The sequence below is a fragment of the Chionomys nivalis genome, chromosome 10 (genome assembly GCF_950005125.1).
Source record: "Chionomys nivalis chromosome 10, mChiNiv1.1, whole genome shotgun sequence".
In the NCBI taxonomy this organism is placed as follows: domain Eukaryota; kingdom Metazoa; phylum Chordata; class Mammalia; order Rodentia; family Cricetidae; genus Chionomys; species Chionomys nivalis.
This window is the reverse complement of record NC_080095.1, coordinates 73,366,255-73,379,054: the sequence shown is the minus strand read 5'-3', so window position 1 is coordinate 73,379,054 and position 12,800 is coordinate 73,366,255. Positions and strand designations below refer to the sequence as shown.

Here is a 12,800-nt window from a genome sequence, read left to right as displayed (position 1 = left end):
TTCGTGGGCCATCCACCACCTCACAAGTGCTCCTGAAGCCCCGTCACTGGTTGGCTCTGCTAAAGACACAGCTCACCCTGTGGGCTATTATTGGGATGTTCATATTAGAATGTGAGTCTGAATCTGGCTCCTGGGGTCAGAATTGGAACCAGTGAGGACCAAGTATAAGGAGAGGGAGTCAACTCTATGTGGAGCTTCGTAAACCTGGAATGGACCATAGGCGGAGAGATGGTTAGACTCAGGGACCTTCCAGCCTCCCATCACCTGTGTTTTTATTTTTCTTACCATCATTTTGTTTCTTTCCAGAACTGTCTAATGAAAAATCACCCCTTCATATTACTATCATAAAGAGCCCTGGAGGTAATTGTAATGCAATGGAACTAAAACATGCCCAGATTTCAGAGACAGTAATGTCTTCACATTAGTTTCTTAACCAAAGTCAATTTAATGTGTATGCTATTTATACATCAAATTTTGTTGTGGTCAGTAGCAATGCCATTCAAGAAAGGGAATGATACACATAGTAAAAGTGAGGTGAGTTAGCAAGCTGTAGCCCAGGTCCTCCTTTCAGATGAAGGAAGATAAGTGTCAGAGCGGCTATTACAGAGGACATTCCAGACACTCCAGTGCCACATTTAAATTCAGGCATCAGCTGGGCTGAGTCATGTAGGGCAGATTTTGTGACGACTCCTGTGATATTTGTCTGAGCTGAAACAGTACTCAGTATTCAGTATTCGGCCTTCACTAATCACTCCATAAGACTTTAACCCTCTGACTAACAAATACAGACAAAATCTAAACGTACCGGGGACGCTTCTGTTTCTACTTTTCAATGTGTTGACACAGAAAAGGCCAAGAGATGACAAAGTCAGAGGACAATCTGAACTCTAGACCCGTGCCTTGCAGTTTATTTGAGACGGAGCCTTTTGTCTGTGGCTACACATGTCAGGTTTGTCTGGAGAGGTTGTGGGGTTTGTGTCCCCACCTCCCATGCCACTGCAGGGGTTCTGGGATTACAGACACACTCTATAGGCAGCATAACATGGTTCTGGGTCTCCAAACTCAGGGGCTCACCCTGTGTGTTTTCCCACTGAGCGATCTTCCCAACCTTCTCACCCCAACAGTATTGTCTTCAAATTCACCTAGGGCGCAGTTGGGTGGAGGGGCACTTGGCGAGTCCAACCCCACACGATTTGTGGGAAAAGGTATGAAATTCCTAGCTCCAGTTCTTCTCCCTGTGGCCTTACAGTTCTGGTAACATCAGCTTTCTAAACAACCCTATCGGTGGGTGAGTTTTACTCTTTCTGATAGAGGAGAGGAATTAAATAAACACACTATTCAAGAGCTCCTGCCTGGTGGATTCGATTTAATTAAGGTTTTGTTCCATTTAGTTCCATACTTCCTTCCCTGTTTTTGTTTTCCTTACTTTGGTGTGTTCAGCAATCCCTTTATTTCCGGTTGCCATCATTTCCCATCACCTTCAAAACCACCTCTAAAGCGGAATGGCCCTACCAAACTCTCTGTTATCGCCAGCCTTGATCAGATGCTGAGTTCTTCTTTGTTTGCTCTTCTCAGCCAGTCTTAGATTCCAATGTGCTGGTGTGTTTGTAAGAAATGATTCAATACTACGACGTACTGGAGGAGAACAAGATCCAGTCCTCTTCTTTTTTTCTTTTCTGATTAGTGTGCGCAATTGTTTGCTTCTATTTAGAAGTAATTCAGATTTCTCTGCCACACTGAAATGCAACTGGAATTAAATTACCCTTTTTTCATTACCCTTGTCCCTTAAATTACTTAAAGTTCTTAGAAATTACTAATGCCTGGAAATGCAATAACGTTTGGTTGAAACTAATCATAGAATTTCATATGTATTAAATTCCCTTGTTGATTTTAGGTTAATAATAAAAAGGAAATCTCAGCTTAATAGAATTAACTGACTCTCAATAGTTTACGTTCCTTTGTGGGTTTTTTTTTTCCTTCTCAGGGATTTTGGTGATATTCTCCAGTGACATCCAGTACCTCTGTCTGCTGAAGGCTTTGACCAAGACTGCTCTCAGTTGCTGCCATCATCCTGAGAAAAGGAGGGCGTGGAAATCAGGAGCGCCTTGGGAGGCTTCTGACCGGTGGATCTTCTGAAGGTGAGAGTGGTTGACTACTACATTTTCTCTTTAGTAGTTAGATTAGTGGATCTGTCTGCCACGATCCGCTTCAGAGAATGAATGGGGAACTGTTTCTGAGAATTCTCTGTATGAATGAAAATGAAGAGATTGTCTTTGGGGGAGAAGTTTTAGTTGCAAAGTCTGGTCTGCATAGTTCCAGGCTAGCTAGAGCTACACAGTGAGACTCTGTTTAAAATTAAACAACTCCACCCCCCTCAAGCACACACACACAGACACACAGACACACAGACACACATACACACACACACACACACAACCTAAAAACAAGCACAGTAGTATTGGTACATTTCTGAGAATTCTTATGTAGCTAGGGTCTGTCAGTCTTTATACAAACCATGTCTGGCCTTCCAAGGCTCAGATAGCTTAGCTTATATAAAAGTATACTGTAAACTCAAATATTTTTAGGTAGTAAGGATATGAATCAGTATTACCTGCAATTGTTTGTAACCTTCCAAAATACTCTCAAACCTTTCAATGTGTTTTCCCCCAGAGTTTATCAATAAACCTTACTTTGTTCTCATAAAGCAATGTCATTGAGCACACAACAAGTGTCTCTCAAATGATAGATCTATGAAAAACAGTATGACCAACTTCTGGAGGATAGAAGCATATTGATGGTGCATTAAAGACGGCAACAAGCTTCTAGTGTACCCCAAATCTGGAGGACGGTATCTCGCCAAGCAGGCTCCAGGAGATGAGCTCTGAAATGGCTTTTGAAAGATGAACAGAAATGAGCCATAGAAGTAGCAGAGGAAAGCCGGGCCGTGGTGGTGCACGCCTTTAATCCCAGCACTCGGGAGGCAGAGGCAGGTGGATCTCTGTGAGTTCAAGGCCAGCCTAGTCTACAAGAGCTAGTTCCAGGACAGGCTCCAAAGCTACAGAGAAACCCTGTCTTGAAAAACTAAAAAAAAAAAAAAAAAAAAGAAATAGCAGAAGAAGAGAGGGGGTACCACAGGCAGGAGCAGTGGGCTAGGGACACAAAACCCAAACGGGAAAGCAGAAAATTGTACAGCAGCGTGGAACTTTACATTCTGGTGCACGTGTGTATGGTGAGGGGAAGCACCAAGATGCTGAAGTGCTGTCAGCTGGAAGTCGTGGGCATCTTAGGTGTATTACTCCAGAGCACCGAGAACCCGAGGGGACTTAGCAAGTCTGAAAGAAGGGAAGATGAATTTTCAAATAGTGTGGGGAATATTTTGGAGAAATAGAATTTTAATAGGAGCAGTAAGGAACAGAACAAGAGAGCTATTTGAAGGAGCGAGCATATGCTAGATTTGATGATTGATTGTGCTTGGGAAGGGAAAGATCAGGACTTCAGACTTTTGGGTTTCTGACTTGGAAGGCTAAAAACATGATGGAAACATTCAGGGCATACCAGGAGAAAGTAGAATATTTTTGATGAAACCAGGGCTTCAAGGTGGGTAGGGCTATCTAAATAGAAATGTTCACCTGGTAGTTGGAAGAATAAGGTAGAGATAAAAAGGGAATTTGGGTCAAGAAACAGTGAAGTTATAGATCATCTTTGGTCAGTTTTCTGTTGCTATGGTAAACAAACAAACACCCTGAGAAAACCAATTCACACAGAGGAAAGGTTTGGTTGGGTCTAGGTTTCAGTCCATGGTCACCTGACTCTGCTGTTGTTGTAGCTGTGGTGGGGCCTGACTTCCTCCTATAACACCACACCTCCAAGGGTTCCACCACAGCTCTACAAACCCTCAGGCTAGCCACCACTCCTTTAGTCTTCAACTCTTTAGAGACCAGACAGTCCAAACCACTGTTCAGAGACACAGCTCAGAAGTGGAGTGCTAGCCTTGAGTCTATGGGACTGTGGATTCAATCTCTAGTACCACAAAACATGAAGACTGAAAAGAAGGAATAGGATCCAAAGCAGGCAATAACTACAATTCTGTTTAAAAATGTAATTTAAATTAGTACGTTAAGTGTTCAATATTATTTCTCCACGTACTTCAGACACAGCTCCCAGTCTTACCAATTTCCATCCTACCATTATTTGTATATGTAGTTACTGCTGTTGTTTGCTTGGCACAATAGACTAGGATGTTTCCTTGGGACCAACTTGGAAGGCTTTTTAGTTTGAGAAAAAGAACTTTAAAACATTGTTTACAAATGACACAAACCCTAAATTTTGGGAGCACTGCAATTCAGTATCATTCTCCATTTCAATTAGTGCCAAGTGCCAAGCACGACTCTTTTTTTGGTATTAATCATGATGCTCTCCTGTCAATTCTTCATTTCCATTGCCGAGTGCAGTGTTTGGACATTGTTTATAGGAGACCCAGGGCCTTTCTTGAATTCTTCGTTTGGGTGGTACGAGTTCCACCCCTGAGTATTCCTAGCATCGACCCTGAACATGGCAGAGGGATCTGTCGAAACAGAGGTCTCAGTGTTTGAGAGTATGACCACCCCAGTTAGACTGTAGCCATTCATGACTCGGAGCCTTCTTTGAGAGAACGGCATGGATAAAAATTTTAAATTCAAATAATACTTACAGTTGTGCTATTTTGAGTGACCTTTATTGAATTATTGTCATCTTAATTAGCTTAATGACTTATTTTCTTAAGATGTACTGGAAATTGCACAACCCTACTATTGTATCTTTATGGTTCACTTTATTATCATCTTTCCAGGATTGGCTCATCTGTCACTTTCATTTTCAAACACAGAAAATTAAATTAAAGGAGAATTTGGAAACTGCCTTAATCCTAGCAGATGGTACCAGAATCTCCATCTCTGGAAACACTCTGGCCTTCCTACAGTATTGTGTTTTGCTCTCTTCCTCATTCCAAACCTTTTTGAATTGCATAGAGTGAATTATCCAGACACATTAAAACAGGGAATTGGATTAAGGGCTGGTTTCCACTGATGGCAATTACTCTGGCTTGTTGCTCTAGATTCACCAAACAGATTTTACTTTAATGCTTGAGGTTGTGGTTAATGCTTTATAGTTTTCATTTTATGGTTCCTTTTAGTTTTAATATGGACTTTTTCTCTGTACTGGTTCTACCACTAAAAATGAAACACGGGGACTCAATCAAACCACCTGTGTTTAAATTCTGGCTGGAAAAAGACAGTCACTTGTGCTTTCACAACTAATGCTTATAAGCGGAAGATGTTTCTGACTTGTTCAGTGACGCTGGAGTCTGCTGTGGGCTCTATGTATAGAAAATGAACTTGTGGAAAAGCTGGGCTGCTATGACTCAGAATGATGGCTTTTGCATGCAAGCTGTAGGTGGTTGTGGAGACAAGGAGTTATTCTGTGCGCTTCAGGGGATGGCCATTCTTGACTGTGAAAACAGTAGGCTCTAAGTCATTAGGGTGTGTGTGAAACATGTGACTCACTCGTCCCCAAAGCTGCCAGGAGGAAAAGGAGTTTCCACTCATGTGTGCCAGGCAAGGGGCTATTTCTCCCTGTTTCCTCCACTTTGTCTTTCTTGTCTCTCTTTTGATTCTGTCTCCTCTCTCTTTTCCCGTCTCACTCACACTTTCTGTGTCACGGACAGGCCAGTTTGATCCCTCTGAAACACAAGGTCCTTTATGGGTTTTGTCTTCAGAACTGGGTGGGAACAGCATATGCTGTGGGAAGGGAAATGGAGCCGTGAGGAAACAGTGGCTTGCGCTGAAGGTTCACTTGGCTACGTTGCACAGAGCAGCGTGAACTGGGGAGAACATATATGGAAAGTCATGTAGATTGAGCTCAAGATGGCATGGATTATCAACAGGGACACGGATGCTCTCACTGTTGTGGTGGTGGTAATGTCTGGGATGAGGGAAGCACAGAATGCAACAGGATGGGGTGACTGTTTTCTGCCTAGATCCCAGGTGAGTGCTGCAAACTCCAGTGTGTGTGTGTGTGTGTGTGTGTGTGTGTGTGTGAACAACAAAAGCAATGTGTAGAATTCATGCTGATTTTGGAGTTGACATTTAAAAGTACTTAAAGTTCTAAGTAGGCTTCAAGATGTTCCTCCTAAGATAGGATTCTGAAGACGAGGATTTTGAGAGGGAAACTGTTGGAAAATGGAAGTCATGGGTGAGTTGACAGGGTGACGTTTCTGACTGGGCAGCACTTCAACAGGCTTGAGTAATTTTTACCGTTAAAGTTTGTCATCCTCTGCCCTCTGTTGTGTGCAGTTTTATAAAGAAGAAAGGAAATGCTGAGCCGCTGACTTTCAGTCCAAGCTCAACCCCACCACAGAGGTCACAGACCTCACATCAGCGATTCGTGTACCATTTTGATAGAGGACAATGCAGTGGATGTCTGATCAGATAACATCCTGCAGCGCTGGAGTTTTCACTCTCCACTGCCTTTTGGCGTTTGGGTTCTTTCAAAATTATTCCTCAGTGGGGTTTATTATGAACATTTGAGCCACAGCGACCGTGCTAGTCTCTTGCTGGCCACGCTGAACTGAGAGCGGTGCTTGGAGATTTTGTTTTTCCAGCACATGATAGAAAAGCCAAGCAACGTAATATGAATTAACGACTCTTCACATTTTCCCATCATATAAGTTAGATTCACTATCCCTGGGGGATCTATTTTGGATTCATTCCCTAATAAACCATTCCTGCTAGCTGTTGATTTTCTACCCTTTTCAGAGCTGCTGCCTAATGGATAAACAGATAACAATGACTAATATACATTTTTTTATATTTATTTATTTATTATGTATACAATATTCTGTCTGTGTGTATGTCTGCTGACCAGAAGAGGGCACCAGACCTTATTACAGATGGTTGTGAGCCACCATGTGGTTGCTGGGAACTGAACTCAGGGCCTTTGGAAGAGCAGGCAATGCTCTTAACCTCTGAGCCATCTCTCCAGCCCCACTAATATACATTTTTATTTTAAACTTTGGGACTCTTTTCATTGTTCTTATTAGAAATAGAAAAACACAATAAAATTTTTCCTTTATAATCAACACTATCATTACTAATACTATTTGTTTGAGGCGAGAGTCATCTTGAAGAAATTGTATCTTTTTATATGGTTTAGAAAATGAAAGGAAAGATTGAGCATGCAGAACCACACACAGGGTCTTATTCACTGAGTACAGCACCTTCCATGTAGAGAACGGGAATTATTGCTGACTGGATGATGTGGGCATGTGATAATCATTCTCTTTCCATATTTCGAGTTTTCTCTCTCTCTGTTTCCCCTCTTTGCCATCTACGTTTTCATGTTTTATCTAGAGTCATTGCGTTCATGTTGCATGTCACATAAAAACATAAAAGAGAAAAAATCCAAAGAGACAGAGTTCAGAGGAGGAAGATTGAGAAAGAACAGAGAAACTGTTCCTGTCCTATTTATTAATCAAAGCAGTATCTGAATTTCTTTCCTCATTCTTATGCCCAATTCCTTTGACATTAAGTGATATCATCAGTAACTTTTAAGCCCCTAAGCAGGTGTCCCAAAGCCAAGCTGCATCACGGTAGCAGAGCTGGGGTACCACCCACATCCCTCTCATTCTCTGGACTCCATCATCTTTTCCCAACTTCTGGGGGTGTTGAACAGCTGATGGCTCATAGCTGGCTCTTTCCCTTCGGAGACTGTTCTTAGCCTTCAGCTAAAGAGAGCTACCTCAGCCATGCTATGCCATCAGAATGCATTCAAGCCCTGGGCAACTTGGAGATACAAGAGCCTTTACTCTGATTCAATATAGTGTGTGAGACCTGAAGGATCTGTTGGGCCTTTGTTGTGAATACCTCAGGTCAGTTGTCAGACAATTAAATAAAAACCCAGAGACAGATATTGGGGTTCAACCTGAAGGTCAAAAAAGCAAAACAGCCAGACACTGACTCTTACATCTACCTCAGTCCAAAATGGTGATCCTGTGTCTGAGAGCTGTATCCTCCTGTCTTATATTCCTCTCTAGGACTGGGATTAAATGTGTGCACCACTACCACCTTGTTTCTATGGCAAACTTGTGTGGCCACTGAAATTAAAGGTGTGTGCCACCACTGCCTGGCCTGTATGGCTGCTCAGTGTGGCTGTTTTACTCTCTGATCTTCAGGCAAGCTTTATTTACTAAAATCCAAATGAAATACCACTGCAGTCAACCTCTTCCACTGTCCCATGAGGGCTGAGTCCCATAGTACTCACTAGTAAATTCCCGTATGCAAAACATCCTCTGCAAGTCTGGATCCAGGGAAATCTAACCTACAGCGATCGCTACACCTAGACAATGCAGTGCACTTGTATGAGAATGTGGTTATATATAGTCTGACAGTTTTGAACTCCTAAGACCTGTGAGAATATAGCCCAGACCCTTCCCATCAAGAAATGGAAACAATAATCCTAACTCAAAGAGTTTATAGCAGAATATCCAGTACCTCATATATAGACAGTGTTCATTATATGATAGTTGGTTTTCTAGTGACTATCAATGAATATGCCATAAATTATGTACTAGTTCTGATCAATCACTTACCATACAAAGCATTTTTCTCTTCTTCATCGTCTTCTTCTTCTTCTTCTTCTTCTTCTTCTTCTTCTTCTTCTTCTTCTTCTTCTTCTTCTTCTTCTTCTTCTTCTTCTTCTTCTTCTTCTTCTGTTTTTCGAGACAGGATTTCTTTGTGTAGTCTTGGCTGTCCTGGAACTCACTGTTTAGACCAGGCTGGCCTCAAACTCAGAGATTTGCCTGCCTCTGCCTGAGTGCTGGGATTAAAGGTGTGTGTCATTACCTGGTACAAAAGAAATTTAATATCATCCTTATCACACTTAATTTAATAAAATATGGAATATTTTGCATGTGTTTGTTTGGTTTTTTGTTTTTGAGATTGACTATGTAGCTCAGGCTGGCCCAGAGCTTATTGTCTAACCCAGGCTGTCAGTCTTCCTGCCTCATCTCTCAGAGTGCTGGGATTAAAGGAACACCACCACTATCAGTGAGTATAGAGGCTAACAAAAGATTCATCACCTGTAACTTTGAGTAATTCTTCCACAGTACTTATCGTCTTTAACAGAGTATATGCAGAAATTAGCAAGGTTCCAAAGGTTCCAAAGTGATCAAAGAAGTAAAGTTTGTGACACAAGCATTTCAGAGGCAGAGGCAGAAGGGTCAAGATCAAGGCCAACCTGCGCTACACAATGAGTCAGTCAGACTCTCTTCATACACACACACACACACACACACACACAAGATCAAGGCTAGCCTCGGTTACACAATAAGTAAGACTCTCTCCATGCACACACACACACACACACACACACACACAAGATCAAGGCCTGCCTGGGCTACCCAATAAGTCAGACTTCCTCCATACACACATACATACACATCACATACACACAATCTTCAGAAAGAATAGACAACTTTCAACCCTGAGTCACTGAAATGGGAGTCTAAGAACTCAGAATTTTGCCATTCTGTAAGTTACGCTAATTTGTTTTGCAGATGGAAGTCATTAACTGCTATTATTCATATTTATTTTTCTCTATAATTGAACTTAATTGTATTTGTGTCTAAATAAGACTTTGTATGCTCTCCTGATAACCTTACAAATCTCTTACTATTAAATGTGTAATTATGTGCATGTAAAAATACACTAAATATTATTACCATAGTTTTCAATCTTATTACCTGCTATATCTTTGCATTTACATTAGAATACATTAACCATTTCTTTGCACCCAAGGTAAGCTTTTTTTTCTGGTCCATATGGTATGATGATTATGTCTCAGTAACTCAGGTGCAAATGATTGAGGAAGGTACCTAACATCAGTCTCTGACCTCCATAAACACTCTCTCTCTCTCTCTCTCTCTCTCTCTCTCTCTCTCTCACTCTCTCTCTCTCTCTCTCTCTTTCGTACACATGCCCACAGGCTTCTCTTCTACACTCAAAGCCCTTAATTTCAGGAGGTAACCAGAAGCCACTGGAAGGTTTCTAAAAAGCCACAAGTGTTGCATTTTGCTCTCCTTGTGGGGCCTTCTCAGGTGATGTCAGAAGACAGCGTCCTCTGGGAAAGGATTCAAGTCAAGAAGCAGTGCCTGGCTCTGGCACTTTGTTCAAGTCACAGATGATCTCTTCCTCTTCATACAACAAAACCACCTCTACACAGGCTTCCTCTCTGCTTCTGGCTCCTGCTTCCTAACCTGCTTGTGAATCATAATACAGTAACTCTCTTTCAAAGTCACCTAGCAAAGCCAGGTGCTCATTTGCACCAGAGCTTATATATAATATACACATTATAACTAATGTAGACCTCTGTGTGATTTCTTTGGGACTTAACGATTGTGGGAACTGGGCTAGACAGAAACCCTGACAACACACATATATAAACATATAAATGATATGGGGGACACCCATGTGGAGATTAAAGGGCCAGGACCACTGACCAGGGATAGCAGTGCTCACAGTGGCCTGGGTCCTACCATCAATTGCTAACCAAGAAAGTGTGTTACCGATTTGCCTGCAGGCAATCTAATGAAGCCATCTCTTAAACTGAGGTTCCTCCTCCTAGATAATGCTAACGTGCTGAGTCAACAAAAACTAACCAGAATAACATGCATCTATGTGCTAAATAGGAAATCTGAGCTTGGAGGATGTTCCCTCTACAACGGACACAAAACTCACAACCTCTAGCTTATATTTTAGGTTCAACATTCATATTCCTAGAAGTGTGGTCTGCACACAGGCTGCATGGATGTCCCTTGGAGCATGTCAAAAACAAAGGTTTCTGGATCCACCCTTGAACATGCATGCTGACAACAATCCTGGGATTCACATGACAGAAATCCTGGGATTCACATGGTCTTTAAAGTTGGGGAAGTGCTGTAATCTTAGGACAGTCGAAGGCCCTGAGGTGAAAGCGTGAAAGAACACCTTTTATCTCTGTCGCTGCCTCAAGTCTTACCTGTCAAATCATTTGCCCTGGAAGAGATTCTGCACAGATGTGATAGTTGCTTTCAAACTTTTAAAAGTTCATTTGTGGTCTAAGTCATATTTTTAAAGCTTCCAACGTATAAGGATATAAGTTTCTTTCCCTGCAGCTCAGCCTGTGTCCTGAAATATGTTTTACTATTTATCAGCCTTTTCATTTAAAAAATTACATTTATTTGTTTATGTACAAATGTGTGGATACATACGTGGGGAAGATGAGCACCTGCTCAGAATATGTGTGGGGGTCAGAGGGACAGTTTGCTAGAGTTAGTAATGTCCTCTGTTATGTGTGTTCAGGGGATCAAATTCAAGTCATCAGGCTTGGACTCAAGTACCTTCATCCACTGAGTCATCTCACTATGTCCTTTGTGGGTGTGTATGGTTTGTGTGTGGGGGAGGTATGTATGTTGGTGTATCTATCTATTTATATGTATGCATATATCATATATACATTTGTTTTGCACACATGTGCAAATATGTGCATATATATGATATGTGTGTATTAAGGGAAAATTAATATCATGGCATTAGGATGAAGGCCAGATGACAACTTTCAAGACTTGGTCATACTTTTCCTTCTTGTTTTTGACACAAGTTCTCTCTTGTTTTTGCAGCTCTATAGGGTAAGCTAACTAGCCCAGGAACTTCCAGGAAATCCTCCTTTCTCTGCCTCCCATTTGTAAATGGAGAGTGCTTGTTCATTTTCCGGCCACCCAGACTGAATAATCACACAGAAACTATATTAATTACAACACTGTTTGGCCAATAGCTTAGGCATATTCCTAGCTAGCTCTTACATCTTAAATAACCCACTTCTACTATTCTATGTATTATCATGAGGCTGTGGCCTACCAGTAAGGTTCCGGCATCTTTCTCCTTTGGCAGCTACATTGCGTCTTCCTGACTCTGCCTTCTTTCTCCCTGCATTCAATTTAGCTGCTCCCCCCCCCCTCCTAGCTCTATTCTTCCCTACCATAGGCCAAAGCAGCTTCTTTAACCAACGGTAATAAAACACATTCAATGCATACAGAGAGGACTCTTACATCACCCATTGCCCATAGGAGTGCTGAATTACAGATGTGGGCATGACTACATTCAGCTTTTAGCATGTGTTCCAGGAATCAAATCCAGGCTGCCAGGCTTGCATGGTGAGGGCTTTTACTCAATGGGCCATCCATCTGCCTTACCTCTGCTCAGCTTTATCATAACCCAGGCCTATCCCTTCCAAGCCTTGACTAAGTAACTGTGTTACGATGATACTCAGTTTTCAGGAGTTCTGTGGCTGCATTCCATCTTCAGTCAGCCCTGAAGTAAAATCCAAGTGCCCAGAGCACCCATAAAACAGTGAGGTAAAGTTCCATGCACATTTGTTTCATTTTGTCACATTATTGACCCATAGGTGACCAATGGCCATCTTTGACACTACCAAAGTTGAAACATAAGACTGTACTTCATTGCTTGGCAGTGATGGGACAAGACTAATCCCAGCACTTGGGAGGCAGAGGCAAAGGTACCTCTAAGTCTGAGGCCAGCCTAGCCTACAGAGTGAGTTTCAGGACAGCCAGGGCTACACAGAGAAACCCTGCATGGGAAAAAGACAAAAGACTCTACTTCATTATTTGTTTTTCTATTCAGTGGGGGAATCTAGCACATGCTGGCCAAGGGCTCTACCGCTAAATGACTTCCCCAGCTCTGCACTTCATTAAAAAGACATACATTCTAAAG

The 12,800-nt window shown here is 42.0% G+C and overlaps 1 protein-coding gene across 22 annotated transcripts in view; it reads left to right on the top strand.

The window, feature by feature from the left end:
- Window positions 1-12,800, top strand: part of Nrcam (neuronal cell adhesion molecule) — a 253,726-nt gene that overhangs the window by 57,511 nt on the left and 183,415 nt on the right. For all 22 annotated transcript variants that reach the window (XM_057782692.1, XM_057782690.1, XM_057782688.1 and 19 more), the window contains exon 2: window positions 1,985-2,138. The gene's annotated coding sequence lies outside the window, so the exon portion shown is untranslated. The remainder of the gene's footprint in view (window positions 1-1,984; window positions 2,139-12,800) is intronic.